Below are 15505 nucleotides of genomic sequence, written 5' to 3'. Positions count from 1 at the left end.
TTCTCATTTTCGAAAATCACTAACCACTTTTTCAAAATTCTTTTTAATTAACTAATTGTTTTCAATTCTAATTTTATTTTATTTTCCTTCTTATATTTCGAATTTAACTCATAATTAAAATAAAAACAAAAAATATTTTTCTTTTCTTTTAATTAAAAATTTGAATACACTCTCTCTCTCATCTCTTTTTATTTATTTTATTTAATTACTAACACTTATCTTCTTCTTAAAATTCGAACTCTTTCCCTCTCTCTGTGTTCGAATTCTTCTTCTTCTCCCTTCTTCATTCTATTCTTCTATTCTTCTACTCACATAAAGGAATCTCTATACTGTGACATAGAGGATTCCTTTTCTTTTCTGTTCTCTTCTTTTTCATATGAGCAGGAACAAGGATAAGAACATTCTTGTTGAAGCTGATCCTGAACCTGAAAGGACTCTGAAGAGAAAGCTAAGAGAAGCTAAAGCACAAAACTCTGGAGAGGACCTAACAGAAATTTTCAAAAAAGAAGAAGACATGGCAGCCAAAAATAACAATGGTGGAGATGCAAGGAAGGTACTTGGTGACTTTACTGCACCAACTTCTGACTTTTATGGAAGAAGCATCTCAATTCCTGCAATTGGAGCAAACAACTTTGAGCTTAAACCTTAATTAGTTTCTCTAATGCAGCAGAATTGCAAGTTTCATGGACTTCCATTGGAAGATCCTCATTAGTTCTTAGCTGAATTCTTGCAAATCTATGACACTGTTAAGACCAATGGGGTTAATCCTGAGTTCTACAGACTTATGCTTTTTCCCTTTGCTGTAAGAGACAGAGCTAGGATATGGGTGGACTCACAACCTAAAGAAAGCCTAAACTTTTGGGAAAAGTTGGTCAATGCTTTCTTGGCCAAATTCTTTCCACCTCAAAAGTTGAGCAAGCTTAGAGTGAAAGTCCAAACCTTCAGACAGAAAGAAGGTGAATCCCTCTATGAAGCTTGGGAAAGATACAAGCAATTGATCAGAAGGTGTCCTTCTGACATGCTTTCAGAATAGAGCATCCTATGTATATTCTATGATGGTCTGTCTGAATTGTCCAAGATGTCATTGGATCACTCTGCTGGTGGATCTCTTCATCTGAAGAAGATGCCTACAGAAGCCCAGGAACTCATTGAAATGGTTGCAAATAACTAGTTCATGTATACTTCTGAAAGAAATCCTGTGAATAATGGGGTGACTCAAAAGAAAGGAGTTCTTGAGATTGATACTCTGAATGCCATATTGGCTCAGAACAAAATATTGACTCAGCAAGTCAATATGATTTCTCAAAATCTGACTGGAATACAAGCTGCATCCGGCAGTACTAAAGAAGCTTCCTTTGAAGAAGAAGCTTATGACCCTGTGAATCTTGCAATGGAAGAAGTGAATTACATGGGAGAATCCTATGGAAACACTTATAATCCTTCATGGAGGAATCATCCTAATTTCTCAAAGAAGGATCAACAGAAGCTTCAACAAGGCTTTAATAATAATAATGGTAGGAGAAATAGGTTTGGCAATAGCAAGCCTTTTCCATCATCTTCTGGACAATAGACAGAGAACTCTAAGCAGAGCTACTTTGACTTAGCAATAATAGTCTCTGATCTATCTAAGACCACTCTCAGTTTCATGACTGAAACAAGGTCCTCCATCATAAATTTGGAGGCACAAGTGGGCCAGCTGAGTAAAAGAGTTACTGAAACTCCTCCTAGTACTCTCCCAATCAATACAGAAGAGAATCCAAAAGGAGAGTGCAAGGCCATAAATATACCCAACATGGCCGAACCTATAGAGGAGGAAGAGGCAGTGATTTCCACTAAGGAAGACCTCAATGGACGTCCACTGACCATTAAGAAGTTCCCTATTGAGGAACAAAAGGAATCTGAGGCTCATACAGGACCATAGAGATTCCACTAAATTTACTGTTGCCATTCATGAGCTCTGATGAGTATTCTTCCTCTGAAGAAGATGAAGATATTATTGAAGAGCAAATTGCTCAGATCTAAGGGCAATCATGAAGCTGAATGCCAAGTTATTTGGTAATGAGACTTGGGAGGATGAACCTCTATTACTCATCAATGAACTGAATACCTTGGTTCAACAGAAATTACCTCAGAAGAAATCGGATCCTGAAAAGTTCTTAATACTTTGTACCATAGGCACCATGACCTTTAAGAAGGCTCTGTGTGACCTTGGTTCAAGTATAAACCTTTTGCCACTCTCTGTAATGGAGAAACCAGGGATCTTTGAGGTACAAGCTACAAGAATCTCACTAGAGATGGCAGACAATTCAAGGAAACAGGCTTATGGAGTTGTAGAGGATGTCTTAGTGAAGGTTGAAGGCTTTTACATCCCCGCTGATTTCATAATCCTAGACATTGGCAAGGATGAAGATGAATCCATTATCCTTGGAAGACCCTTCCTAGCCACAGCAAGAGCTGTGATTGATGTGGACAGAGGAGAGTTAGTCCTTCAATTGAATGAGGACTACCTTGTGTTCAAAGCTCAAGGATCTTCTTCTGTAACCATGGAGAAGAAGCATGAAACGCTTCTCTCAATACAGAGTCAAACAGAGCCCCCACACTCAACTTCTAAGTTTGGTGTTGGGAGGCCACCATTAAGCTCTGAGTCTCTGTGAAGCTCTCTAAGAGCTCACTGTCAAGCTATTGACTTTAAAGAAGCGCTTGTTGGGAGGCAACCCAATGTTATTTAATAATATTTAATTTTATAGACATTTGTTTTCCATTGTTATTCTATGCTTTCTTTAGGTTGATGATCATTTGAAGTCATAAAAACAGCTACAGAATTAAAGCAAAATAAAAAACAACATCAAAAATAGCACACCCTGGAGGACAAGCTTACTGGCATTTAAACGCCAGTAAGGATAGCAGAATGGGCGTTCAATGCCCAGTCTGGCAGCATTCTGGGCGTTAAACGCAAAAAATGGGCAGCACTTTAGGCGTTTAACGCCAGAAAAGGGTGTCTGGCATCTGGCTGGCGTTAAACGCCAGAAATGGCAGATAGACTGGCGTTTAACGCCATAAAAGGGTGTCTGGCTGGCGTTAAACGCCAGAAAGGGGTAGCAGACTGGAATTTTTCTGGCGTTTAACGCCAGGAAAGGTAGTAGAGCTGGCGTTTAATGCCAGAATTGGTACACAGAGGGCGTTTGAACGCCAGAATGGTGCAGGGAGCAGAATTCCTTGACACCTTAGGATCTGTAGACCCCACAGGATCCCCACCTACCCCACATCTTCTTCTCTCATCTTCACACCTTTCTATAACACTCTTCCCCAAATACCCTTGACCAATCACATCAATACCTCTTCCCCAAACACGATTCACCTATCAAATCCTACCCTTTTCCCCATATTCTCTTCACCACTCACATCCATCCATCATAAACCCACTACCTCACCATTCAAATTCAAACCATTTCTCTCTCAAACCCACCCCTTCATAACCAAATTCCCTCTCTCTTTTACCCTATAAATACCCCCTCCTTACAACCTTCAATTTCACACCTCATACACACTTAACCCCCTTGGCCGAATTCACTACTCCCATCCATCTCCTCCATTTCTTCTTCTTCTACTCCTTTCTTTTTTCTTTTGCTAGAGGATGAGCAAAACTTCTAAGTTTGGTGTGGGAAAAAGCTCTGCTTTTTATTTTTCCATAACCATTAATGACACCTAAGGCCAGAGAAACCTCTAGAAAGAGGAAAGGGGAGGCAATTGCTTCCACCTCTGAGTCATGGGAGATGGAGAGATTCATCTCAAAAGTCCATCAAGACCACTTCTATGAAGTTGTGGCCAAGAAAAAGGTGATCCCCGAGGTCCCCTTCATGCTCAAAAAGAGTGAATATCTGGAGATCCGACGTGAGATTCAAAGAAGAGGTTGGGAAGCTCTCACCAACCCAATCCAACAAGTCGAAATCTTAATGGTTTAAGAGTTCTATGCTAATGCATGGATCACTAAGAACCATGATCAAAGTGTGAACCCGAACCCAAAGAATTGGCTCACAATGGTTCGGGGGAATTACTTAGATTTCAGTCCGAAAAATGTGAGGTTGGCATTTAACTTGCCAATGATGAGAGGAGATCTTCATCCTTTCACTAGAAGGGTCAACTTTGATCAAAGGTTGGACCAAGTCCTCATGGACATCTGTATGGAAGGAGCTCAATGGAAGAGAGACTCAAGAGGCAAGCAGGTTCAATTAAGAAGGCTTGACCTCAAACCCGTGGCTAGGAGATGGTTGGAGTTCATCCAATGCTCTATCATTCCTACTAGCAACCGGTCTGAAGTTACAATAGACCGGGCTATCATAGTCCATAGTATCATGAATGGAGAGGAAGTAGAAGTTCATGAGATCATACCTCTAGAACTCTACAAGGTGGTGGACAAGCCCTCTACTTTGGCAAGGTTAGCCTTCCCTCATCTCATCTGTAACCTATGCAATTCAGTTGGCATTGTCATAGAGGGAGACATCCTTATTGAAGGAGACAAGCCCATCACTAAGAAGAGGATGGAGCAAACAAGAGAGACCACTCATGGACCTCAATAAGAGCATGAGGAAATTTCTCATCAAGAAATCACTGAGATGCCTCAAGGGATGCACTTTCCTCCATATAATTATTACGAGCAAATCAACACCTCCTTAGGAGAATTGAGTTCCAACATGGGACAACTAAGGATGGAGTACCAAGAGCACTCCATCATCCTCCATGAAATCAGAGAGGACCAAAAGGCCATGAGAGAGAAGCAACAAAGGCAAGGAAGAGACATAGAGGAGCTCAAGCACTCAATAAGATCTTCAAGAGGAAGAACTAGCCACCATCACTAAGGTGGACCCGTTCTTTAATTTCCTTGTTCTTATTTTTCTGTTTTTTGAATTCTATGCTTTATGTTTTGTCTATGTTTGTGTCTTTATTACATGATCATTAGTATCTAGTGTCTATGTCTTAAAGATATGAATGTCCTATGAATCCTTCACCTTTCTTAAATGAAAAATATTTTTATTTGCAAAAGAACATGAAGTACATGAATTTCGAATTCTATCTTGATGTGGTGGGAATACTTTTTGTTTTCTGAATGAATGCTTAAATCAAGCTGTCCCTAACCATGTGCTTGTGGTGTGAAGGTGTCAAGTGAAAAGCTTGAGACTGAGCGGTTAAAGTCGTGGTCCAAAGCAAAAAGAGTGTGCTTAAGAGCTCTGGGCACCTCTAACTGGGGACTCTAGCAAAGCTGAGTCACAATCTGAAAAGGTTCACCCAGTTATGTGTCTATGGCATTTATGTATCCGGTGGTAATACTGGAAAACAAAATGCTTAGGGTCACGACCAAGACTCATAAAGTAGCTGTGTTCAAGAATCAACATACTGAACTAGGAGAATCAATAACACTATCTGAATTCTAAGTTCCTATGGATGCCAATCATTCTGAACTTCAAAGGATAAAGTGAGATGCCAAAACTGTTCAGAAGCAAAAAGGCTACTAGCCCCGCTCATCTAATTGGAACTAAGTTCATTGATAAATTTGGAATTTATTGTATTTTCTCTTCTTTTTATCCTATTTTATTTTTAGTTGCTTAGGGACAAGCAACAATTTAAGTTTGGTGTTGTGATGAGCGGATAATTTATACCCTTTTTGGCAATGTTTTTACATAGTTTTTAGTATGTTTTAGTTACTTTTTATTATATTTTTATTAGTTTTTATGCAAAAATCACATTTCTGGACTTTACAATGAGTTTGTGTGTTTTTCTATAATTTCAGATATTTTCTGGCTGAAATTGAGGGACCTTAGCAAAAATCTAATTCAGAGGCTAAAAAAGGACTGCAAATACTGTTGGATTTTGACCCTCCTACACTCGAAGTAAATTTTATGGAGCTACAGTAGCCCAATTGGCGCGATCTCAATTGCGTTGGAAAGTAGACATCTTGGGCTTTCCAACAATGTATAATAGTCTATACTTTTTCTGAGATTTGATGGCCCAAACTGGCTTTCAAACTCCCACCATTGACCCTTTTCTGGAGTAAAACGCCCAAATTGGAACCCAAGCTAGCGTTTAACTCCAAGAATGGCCTATGCACGTGAAAGCTTCAATGCTCAGCCTAAGCACACACCAAGTGGGCCTCGGAAGTGGATTTATGCACTATCTGCACTTAGTTACTTATTTTCTGTAAACCTAAGTAACTAGTTTAGTATAAATAGCACTTTTTACTATTGTATTCGCATGGTTGGAAACCCTCTTTTCATTTTATGTTCACAATTGGGAGGCTGGCTATACGGCCATGCCTAGACCTTTTTCACTTATGTATTTTCTACAGGGGAGTTTCTACACCCCATAGATTAAGGTGTGGAGCTCTGCTGTTCTTCATGAATTAATGCAATTACTACTGTTTTCTATTCAATCACGCTTGATGATATTCTAAGATACTCACTCGTACTTCAATCTGGAGAATGATATGATCCGTGACACTCATCATTATTCTCAATTCTATGAACGCGTGCCTGACAACCACTTTCGTTCTATCTGAGCTCAACGTAGTCATTGGGCAACAGCTTGAGTACGTATCTCTTGGGTCTCTAATACACGGATGTGGTAAAGTCTAAACCTTGTCTGTGGTATTTCGAGTAGGATCTGGGAAGGGATGACCGTGACGAGCTTCAAACTTGCAAATGTTGGGCACAGTTACAGTGTGCAAAAGGATAAGGGTCCTATTCCGACGCTAGCGGGAACCGACAGATGATTAGCCGTGCGGTAGCTGTACTTTGTATTTTTCATCCGAGCCGAGAAATCTGACAGTTGATTAGCCGTGCAGAGATCGTACCTGGTATTTTTCATCCGAAAGGATCATACAGCTTGTCATGGAAGGGAGCACGCATGATTGGAAGAAGAAAATAGGAAAGCAGAGGTTCAGAAGCAACAAAGCATCTCCACACGCTTATCTGAAATTCCCATCAATGAATCACATAAGTATCTCTATTTTATTTTATGTTTTATTTTATCTTTTAATTATCTAAACCTCATAACCAATTGAATCCGCCTGACTGAGATTTACAAGATGACCATAGCTTGCTTCAAGCCGATAATCTCCGTGGGATCGACCTTTACTCACGTAAGGTTTATTACTTGGACGACCCAGTGCACTTGCTGGTTAGTTGTGCGGAGTTGTGAAAAGTGTGAATCACGATTTCCCACACCAGTAAGCTTGGTGTAATATGTCATAGGGTGTTGATTTTGATGATAATTGGAGTTTGGAATAGTTTGGTTTGGTCTTGGTTGTGTTTTATAAGGGAATTGTGGAAATTGTGATTTTGGGTAAAAAGGGAATTTTGGTAAACTTTATTTGATCATAACATTTGCCTCGATTTTCGAAATTGATTGAAATTTGTTTAGAATTAAAGATCTTTGAAGACCCTTTAAATCGATATAAAGTTTGTGAAAATTGAAAATTTGTAGAGGAAGTTATGATCATTCAAAATTGGTGTTAAAAATCTGAAATTTTGCAAGGTTGCAGAATTTCATGATTTCTGATATGTGCGAGCACACACCCTGCGAAAATTTTGACCTGTGTGGACGCACACACCTGTGCGCATGCGCAGGCAGGGAAATACGTTCTGTTTGTAGTGCTAGCACAGCTTGTGCGCGCACATATCTAAGGAAGAATTTCAACTTATGCGGACACACACGTCGAGAAGGCCAGTCTGTTAGGGGCGCTGGTACAGGTTGTGCGAGTGAACAGATTCTGTAAGTTTTGCCACCTGTGCGTACGCACACCCCTGTGCGTACGTACACATTTTAAAATCTCCTGGGCGTCCGCACGCACACACCCCTGTGCGGCCGCACACGCCCTGTTTCTCAAATTTTACTTGTTTTTCAACTATTCTACCTTCCCAACAAGGTTGTAAGCTTCTATAACACCATTTTAAGATTTTTGGGCCTAGTTTTGAGTATTAGAATAGGGGATATAACCTAAGGGTTCTAGTAGATGATTTTATTATAAATTAGAAAACGGAGGCCTAGGTTTCTGGCGTACTGAAGGTGGTTTAATATTAGGTGGTGAATGGTTGATGAATGAGATGAGGATTAAGGAACTGTTGAGTTCAGAACTGCAATGTGAATGAACAGTGGTTGAAAAGAGTCGAGGGTTCTGAATGAAGTGATGGATCCATCTTGTATTAAAATTGTTTTTGAAAACCACTGCACTACTTTTCATTGAGATTATGAGACGCTATGCGCCCGGCAGGTGCCAAGGTTGGATCCCGCCTGTCGAGGTAGTGGCGGCGGCGTAAGGACGGTGGTTGGTCCCACTTGTGCTTAGATGTGAGGCCGGTGGCAATAGATGCCGCTCGCATCCCTTTGGATCATCAGAGCATACAGGCGCAAAACCCTGGATAGTGATTCGAGCACTATATCTCGGGGGTTCCAACACCATGATTTCAAAGGGCAACATCTCTATGGAGATGTGTCGGGTTGGCAGTTGAATGGTGCGGTAATTTATAACCACAAACTAACCGGCAAGTGCACCGGGTCGTACCAAGTAATACCTCAGGTGAGTGAGGGTCGATCCCACGAGGATTGAAGAACTAAGCAACAATGATTGATTGATTGGCTTAGTCAGGCAAAAAGAAAGTAATGTTTGGGCAATATAAAATACATTAAACAATATAAAGAATATTGAAGGAAGGCAAGTAAATAAATTGGGAAGAAAATATGGAGAAGAGAGTTGAGGTTTCAGAGTTATCTATTCTTCCGGATTAAATTTTCTTACTAATTATTTTAATCATGTAGGATTTAATTTATGGCAAACTATATGTGACTAGACCCTAATTCCTTAGACCTTTCTAGTCTCCTCTAAAATTCATTAACTGCCAATTCCTTGGTCAATTAATTACACTTAGAAGCTGTATGATCAAATTCCAGTTTATATGCCACAAAAATTCTAATTATCCAAAAATAAAAGGATTATATGTCATGTATCCCGTTAAATCCAGATAATTAAAATTTAGGAGAATATGTTTTCAAACTGTTGTTCAAGTAAAGAGCTTTTCCAAGTTATACAAGAACTCAATAGAAAGAGGGTCATACTTCCGTTCCACCCAAATTCATAAGATAAAGAGAGAAAACAATTCTTAAATTATAAATTCAGACATGAATTAAAATAGAAAAAGCAATAAAATCAATCCATACAAATAGACAGAGCTCCTAACCTTAACAATAGAGGATTAGTTGCTCATGGTTCAGAGTAGAAAGTTATGGAATACGGAATGTAAATTTGGAATAGAATGGGATTCTCTGGGGCCTCTAAAGGAAGAAAAGTTTCTCCTCTTTATAACTAATCCTAATAAATATAAAATCTAATTTTTAAAATTAAAATAATATCTTTTCCTAAAATCAATATTTGAATTTAAATTTGAATTAATTAACAAGTTTTCAGTTGATGGGTGGGGACCACTTGTTTAGTCCATTCTGCAGCTTCTAATCTGTGTTTTCTGGGCTGAAAACTGGGTCAAAACAGCCCAGAAATCGCGCCTAGCGTTTTTCTGAGTTTTCTGCATGTGGCACATGTCACGCGTACGCGTCGATGGTCTTTTCTGCGAGTCACGCGGACGCGTCAGGTACGCACACGCCTCGCCGTGCAAATCTTCAAATCACGCGTATGCGTCAGTCACGCGCACGCGTCACCATGGAAAGCTCCAAATCATGCGTACGCGTCAGTCACGCGTACGCGTCGATCCTCGCTGCCATCTCCTTTTATTCTTGTGCTGCAGAAACTCCATCAAATTCCGCCAAATGCTACCTAAAATAAACAAAATTGTAAAAGACTTAAAGTAGCATCCATATTGGCTAAAAGAAAATTAATTCTTTATTAAACTCAACAAATTAGATGCAAATTCACTAGGAAAAGATAAGAAAGATGCTCACGCATCACAACACCAAACTTGAACTGTTGCTTGTCCTCAAGCAACCAAAACTAATATAAGCTTAGGATGTGAATTTGCATGAGAATGAGAGTTCGATTAAGCTTATGTCTCTTCTTATAGTGGGGTTTACAACTGCAATCCTGAATAATTTTGGCATCTCACTTTATCCTTTGAAGTTCAAAATGATTGGCATCCATAGGAACTCAGAATTCAGATAGTGTTATTGATTCTCCTAGTTCAGTATGTTGATTCTTGAACACAGCTACTTTATGAGTCTTGGCCATGACCCTAAGTATTTTGTTTTCCAGTATTACCACCGGATACATAAATTTCACAAACACATAACTGGGTGAACCTCTTCAGATTGTGACTCAACTTTGCTAGAGTCCCCAGTTAGAGGTGCCCAGAGTTCTTAAGCACACTCATTTTGCTTTGGACCACGACTTTAACCGCTCAGTCTCAAGCTTTTCACTTGACAGCTTCACGCCACAAGCACATGGTTAAGGACAGCTTGATTTAGCCTCTTAGGCCAGGATTTTATTCCTTTGGGCCCTCCTATCCATTAATACTCAAAGCCTTGGATCCTTTTTACCCTTTTGCTTTTTAGTTTAAAGGGTTATTGGCTTTTTCTTCTTACTTTTTCTTTTTTTTTCTTTCTTTTTCTTTATTAATACTTTTTTTTCGCAAGCTTTATGTTTTTCACTACTTTTTCTTGCTTCAAGAATCAATTTTATGATTTTTCAGATTATCAATAACATTTCTCTTTTTTCATCATTCTTTCAAGAGCCAACAATTTTAACATTCATAAACTTCACTATCAAAAATATGCACTGTTCAAGCATTCATTCAGAAAACAAAAAGTATTGCCACCACATCTAAGTAAATAAGACTCTTAAAATTTACTCAATTTCTCATGAAATACATCACTTCTGTATTTTTTATTTGAATTCAAGCTCAGTAAGTAATACATGAGACATATTTTCAAAATTAAAGTAATTAAGAGAAAATTAAACTAGACCTAGGATTCTAACTACTAAAGGATCATGCAACAAATAAAGTAAAATAGCAGAAAACAGGAACATAATATAGAAAAAGAGGGGAGGAATAAAAAATGAAAGGAATTCAACCACCTTAGTTATCCTAGCGGTCGTTTTATTCTTCAGGTTGTGCTCCTTAGTGAAGATGATTCGCCTCCCTTAGGTACCATAAAATTAATAGAAAACCCTTAAGCGAAGCGTCAACACCAAACTTAAAGGTTTGCTTGTCCTCAAGTAAAGAAGAACTGAAAATAAAAAGAGACAAATATTATGATAAAAGAAAAAGAAAGGGTTAAAAGAACAAGAGAGAATTAGGATTGGGAGAAAGAGAAAAAAAATTAAAACTGAGCGGCGAACTAGTGTAGTTGTGCGGCGAAGGCGACGCGTATGCGTGGATCGCGAAATGTACTTAATGACACGTAAGCGTCAGGCACGCGTCCGCGTGCCCTGGGTTTTGTGCGATTCGCGTGAAGCCAGCCGCGTGCACACGCAACTCTCTGTTCGCGTGGCTTTGGGACCAATATTTTTATACGACGTGTGCCCGTCATTCATGCGTACGCGTGGATGGCCATTTGTGCATATGACGCTCACGCGTCAGGGACACGTACGCGTGACCAAATTTGTGCCTCTAGCACACTTCCAGCCTCAAGCCAGCACAACTCTCTGCGCAAACACTTATTTACGTCGATTTTTAAGGTCATGCGTACGTGTCGATGATGCGTACGCGTGGAGTGCCAAAATCACGAATGACGCGCACGCGTGGGGTACGCGTACACGTGGGCTTGTTTGTGTGAAAGGCATCATTCCTGTGCCACTACCGCCCAACTCTCTGTTCATTATTATTTTTCACGCACACCCATCTGACGCGTACGCGTCAGCGACGCTTGCGCGTCGTGTGCCAAATTTTTTTTTTGCCTGAGGAGTTCGGTTCTTGTTATAAAATAGCTGCATGATCAGAGAAACAGTAAAAACTCAATATAAATCAAATAAGTAAGAAAACTACTACTAATAAAAATAAAACAAAATAAAGCTAAGAATGAAAAGGAATGATCATACCACGGTGGGTTGTCTCCCACCTAGCACTTTTAGTTAAAGTCCTTAAGTTGGACATGTGGTGAGCTCCTTGTCATGGTAGCTTGTGCTTGTACTGATCCAGGAATCTCCACCAATGTTTGTAAATCCAATGGCCACCGGGATTCCAAACTAGGCGCATAACTCCTTCGAGCACGTTGAAGCAAGTGACAAGGCCCCAAGAGTGTTGATTGTGAGAATGAATTCCAGGGTCCCAAACCTTGCTTTTCCACAAGAAGACGGGTGTAATACCTCAGGTGAGTGAATATGTAGATGGGGTTCTTGATATGGGTATGTAACCACAAACTAACCGGTAAGTGCACTGGGTCGTACCAAGTAATAACTCAGGTGAGTGAGGGTCGATCCCACGAGGATTGAAGGACTAAGCAACAATGATTGATTGATTGGCTTAGTCAGGCAAAAGAAAGTAATGTTTGGGCAATATAAAAGACATTAAACAATATAAAGAATATTGAAGGAAGGAAAGTAAATAAATTGGGAAGAAAATATGGAGAAGACAGTTAAGGTTTCAGAGTTATCTATTCTTCCGGATTAACTTTTCTTACTAACTATTTTAATCATGTAAGATTTAATTTAAGGCAAACTATATGTGACTAGACCCTAATACCTTAGACCTTTCTAGTCTCCTCTAAAATTTATTAATTGCCAATTCTTTGGTCAATTAATTACAATTAGAAGCTGTGATAAACCACTATTTTATGGTTTATAATGTGTTTAATTATGCAGTTTTATCATGATCTTTACCCACTTATTCGTTAAATAAGCATGCATTTATAATTCCTTCTAAAAGATGCTTTATGATTGAAAACTTGCTTCCTAGAGACTTTTAATTATGTATTTTAATTCTCCTTTATTCCATTCAATGCCGTGATCTGTGTGTTAAGTGTTTCAGGCTTTATAGGGCACGAATGAGTTGGAGATTGAAAAGGAAGCTTGCAAAAATGGAAGGAACACAAGAAATTAAGGAGATGACCAGCGAGAAGTGACGCGGCCGCATGGCTCACGCGACCGCGCGAAAGAGAGGAAATCGCAGTGACGCGGCCGCATGGCTCACGCGACCGCGCGGATGGAATAGCACAAGCGACGCGGAGGCATGGACGACGCGCCCGCGTGGAGAAGCAAACGCCGAATGGCGCGTCCGCATGAATGACGCGATCACGTGACGTGCGCGATCTGCATAATCTGCAGAATCGCTGGGGGCGATTTTGGGCCCTATTTTGACCTAGTTTTCGGCCCAGAAAAGCATACTAGAGCCAAGGAACATGCAGAGACCAATAACAACATTCATTCCGCATAGTTTTAGTTTTTTTTAGATCTAGTTTTCCTCTCCTCTAGGTTTTTTTCTCTACAGATTCATAGTTCTTAGGATTTTTATTTTCTATTGCTTTTTGCATTGGGATTTTGAGAAGAGTTATCACCTCATCAAGACTTCGTCATTCTAGTTCGTTTTCTTTACTTGGCTTTACTCTTCCATGTCCTTTAATTTATTTCAATCTTACTGTTGGATTATTTTAGAATTTATCAATACAAGAGTTATTTTTATTTTTAATTAATTCCTTTGAGTTTTATTTATCATGTCTTCCTTTAATTTCCTTTCCTATGTTATGAATTCCACATTCACAATGAGCGAGTAGTTCCCTAACTTGATGAGGAGTTGATTGAAAGGAACCCTTGAGTTGGAGTGCTCAAGGGAGAAATTGTAATTGGGTTTATTATTGGTTTGCTCTCTAGTCACTAACGCCAGTCCTTCCAAGTAAGCAGATTGGGACTTGTGAATAGAAACAGCATTCCAGCTTGTTTGACTTTTCCTTACCTAGTAAGGGATAACTAAACAGAACAACCCTAATTATCAATTAATCTTGAAAGTACTGTAACAAGAATAGGGCTTCCAACTAATCTACTCCCAGTCAAGGCTTTTATTTAAATTACATTAATTCTCAGATTTAATTTCCTGTCATTCAACTCAAATCTTTTTTGAAAACCATCTGATTAATAAAATAGCACACTTTCCTGCAACTCGTTGGGAGACGACCTGGGATTCATACTCCCAGTATTTTAATTTTAATTTCTGTGACACCCTTTTTAAATTGATAAGCGGATTTCTGGTTGGTTGAGGACTATACTTGCAACGTATATCTTATAACAATTCTTAACTCGCCAATTTCTGCCACGTCAATTTTTGGCGTCGTTGCCGGGGAGTTGCAATAGAGTGCTAAAGTTATTAATTGGAATTTATTTATTTGCATTTTATTTTATTTTGCTACTATGAGCTGCTTGTTTCTTTCGCTAGATGACACGTTCACTTCCTGATCTAAGCTTGCCAGTATTCGATCCTGAGATTGAAAGAACTATTTCACGAATAAGGCAAGCTCAGCGTCGGTTAGTCCTCTCTGAGGGCGGATCTGAAACGTCATTTGAGGAAGAAACCAGCCCCCGTTCTACTGATTCGGTTGATTTACGTATAGGTGACATGGCAGCACCTAGGAGAGTTACTATCCAGGAGGCTAGAGCCCCTGATTTTACAACGCAACTGTTTCAAGCGCATCATCCAGCGGTGGCTACAGACTTTGAAATAAAGACCGCACTGCTCAATTTGATGCCCAAGTTTCATGGCTTACCTGCTCAAGAGCCTATCAAGCACCTGAGAGATTTTCAAGCAGCCTGTTCTACTGTCAAGCGTGATGGTGCAGATGAAACTTCAATTTTGCTGAAAGCCTTCCCATTTTCTCTTGAGGGAAAGGCAAGAGAGTGGTACTACACTCAACCCGTAGTAACTTTATCCAACTGAGATACACTCAGAAGAGAATTTTTGGAAAAGTTCTTTCAAGCTGAAGTTACTGATAAACTGAGGAAAGATATTTACATGATTGTTCAGGATGAATCTGAAACTCTCTCTGAATACTGGGAGCGCTTCAATAATCTTCTGGAAGCATGCCCCCACCATATGATTGACAAGATAGTGTTACTCGGCTACGTCATACAGGGGATGAGGCCCCAAGATAAGACCACATTGGAAAGTGCTAGCAATAGGTCTATGAAAAAGTACAAGACCACTGATGAGGCATGGCAATTGATTAGCGACTTAGCTGAATCTACTAGGAATCACAGGCAGAAACAAGGCCGTGCAAAAGCCGTTGCAGAAGTATCCTCTAGCAGAGAGACTGCTGCTTTAACTCAGAGTATCTGTGAAATGACCAACTTGCTGAAGTAGATGCAATTGAACCAACAACAAGTTCAGCAAGCTCAACCCTCTCCACCACAACAAAACCAACAGTTAGTCCCACAGAGAGTTTGCGGAATCTGTACTGATTATAGCCACTATACTGATGAATGTGTGCAGCTCCAGCAGAAAGACAACACCGTGGCAGCCACTCATAATTTCTATGACCGCCCCAACCAAGGGTACAATCAAAGTGGCAATTACAACCATGGATG

General features: G+C 39.7%; 1 non-coding gene across 1 annotated transcript; it reads right to left on the bottom strand.

The window, feature by feature from the left end:
* Nucleotides 1–916: 916 nt before the first annotated feature.
* Nucleotides 917–1024, bottom strand: LOC148565408 (small nucleolar RNA R71). The gene has a single exon (XR_015884972.1). It is a non-coding gene; the product is annotated as a small nucleolar RNA R71 (small nucleolar RNA).
* Between the last annotated feature and the right edge of the window lie 14481 nt (nt 1025–15505).

The sequence above is a fragment of the Arachis ipaensis genome, chromosome B5, assembly GCF_059453495.1.
Source record: "Arachis ipaensis isolate K30076 ecotype BB chromosome B5, ASM5945349v1, whole genome shotgun sequence".
Lineage (NCBI taxonomy): Eukaryota > Viridiplantae > Streptophyta > Magnoliopsida > Fabales > Fabaceae > Arachis > Arachis ipaensis.
The sequence above is the reverse complement of the archived record's forward strand: the minus strand, read 5'-3'. Positions and strand labels throughout refer to the sequence as shown.